The sequence below is a fragment of the Pantherophis guttatus genome, chromosome 1 (genome assembly GCF_059756535.1).
Source record: "Pantherophis guttatus breed Tessera chromosome 1, ASM5975653v1, whole genome shotgun sequence".
In the NCBI taxonomy this organism is placed as follows: Eukaryota; Metazoa; Chordata; class Lepidosauria; order Squamata; family Colubridae; genus Pantherophis; species Pantherophis guttatus.
This window is the reverse complement of record NC_142063.1, coordinates 4247539-4249528: the sequence shown is the minus strand read 5'-3', so window position 1 is coordinate 4249528 and position 1990 is coordinate 4247539.

Here is a 1990-nt window from a genome sequence, read left to right as displayed (position 1 = left end):
GGATTTCACCACTGACTTAAAGTATTAATTTGGCCAGAAAGTCATGGTGAAAAACTCAAAGAGAAGGTCAATCCATGTACACTGTGGAGGCGTTGTGTGAAAAGACCATGGAATCATTTGTGGGGTTTTTTTTGTAAAACTACCTTGTGGCCTCCAGTAGAGTATTGTGAACAGCAGTGGTTCCCAGAGCTGAAACAGCCTTCGAAAGGACAATCAAACTGCCAAACCTATTTAAGATATTTCCCACATTAATGAGTCATGGCTCTTTAGGGTTGCAAATGTGGTACTTCTCATGATCCATGGTTTCATGGCAGTACCATCCACATAACCTTCTTAATCACATTTTCTTGTCCAGTGGCTCGCAACATATGGATTCATCACTTCCAGTGTTGTAGGAAATAAAACGGAACCAGGCCAAGCTCTTCGATGCAGGAAAGAGTTTATTGCGCAAGGTTCAAACAGTCCAAAGACAGCAAAGGGTCTGAACAATGATGGCTGTTTTTGGCCAGATATTTATACAGTATAAAGGCAAAGTTATTACGAAGAGTGAGACATTTCACACATAGAAGTTACCCTTTAATCTATCTCTAGGAAAGACATAACAGCCCTTTTCCCACAGGCTCAGGTTCTCAGCTCTGGAGCTCAAGACATAATAAAAGAGGAGATAAGGGGCTCAAAGGTGCCTCAAGAGCAGTAAAGAGGACAGTAAGGGAAGCAGTATTTCTTCTCTAGGATATACATGACATTTGGGGTGTAATAAACATTAAACAACAGGATGTATCTGTTTAGGGTCAGTTTGCCCTTTTACAATTCTGTGCCTATGTCAAATACCTTTTGCCATCTTAGCACCTTGGCACGGAAGAGGCACTTCTGTCTTGACCAAAGATTTGGATTTCTAATATCTGAGTTTTATCCCAATATCAAATCTTAGCCTGGCTCACCAGGAGAACACGCACAAAAACGTACTCAAGGAAAGGTGAATTCCATCAACACAAAAAAGCTTTTGTGTAATCATCCCAGGGGTGAAATGCTCCCGGTTCGGACCGGATCGCCTGATCTGGTAGCGATGGAGGCGGGTGGTTTGGAGAACCAGTAGCAAAAATCCCTGCCCAACCCCCCAATGCCCAGCTGAGCCACACGATCATCAGAGGCCTTTTTTTTCCTTTTAAAAGCATTTTTTCTACAACCCCTTCGGCGGAAAAAATGCTTTTAAAAGTAAAAAAAAAAAGCCTCTGATGATCGCGTGGCTCAGCTGGGTTCGTCAAATGCTTTTAAAAGCCTCTGATGATCCCAGCTGAGTTGCCTGATCGGCAAAGGCTTTTTTTCTTTTAAATGCCTCTGACGATCCAAGCTGAGTTGCCTGATCGGCAAAGGCTTTTTTTCTTTTAAATGCCTCTGACGATCCAAGCTGAGTTGTCTAATCAGCAGAGGCTTTTTTTCTTTTAAATGCCTCTGACGATCCCAGCTGAGTTGCCTGATCGGCAGAGGCTTTTAAAAGAAAAAAAAGCTTCTGCTGATCAGGCAACTCAGCTGGGATTGTCAGAGCCTTTTGAAAGCATTTTTTTACAACCTCTTTGCCAAAGAGGTTGTAGAAAAAATGGTTTTAAAAGTTTTTTAAAAAATGGCCACACCCACCCAGTCACATTACTCCTCCATCAAGCCACGCCCACAGAACCGGTAGTAACAAATTTTAGATTTCACCACTGAATCATCCCCAATGTTTTCTCATTACAGCACTACGTTCAAGAATTACCAGCTGTTCCTTGCCTTGGTCTATGCAGTCACAGAGATCAACAAGGATGTTACTCTCCTTCCCAACATCACACTTGGCTTCCATATTTATGACAATAAGGACACTGTTGTGAGAATTTCCTGGAACAGCCTCTCTCTTCTCTCGACCCGAGGCCAAATGGTTCCAGATTACAAATGTGACAAGCAGGACACTCTGCTCTCTGTCATTGGCGGTCTCAACTCCCAGTATTCAAGGCAG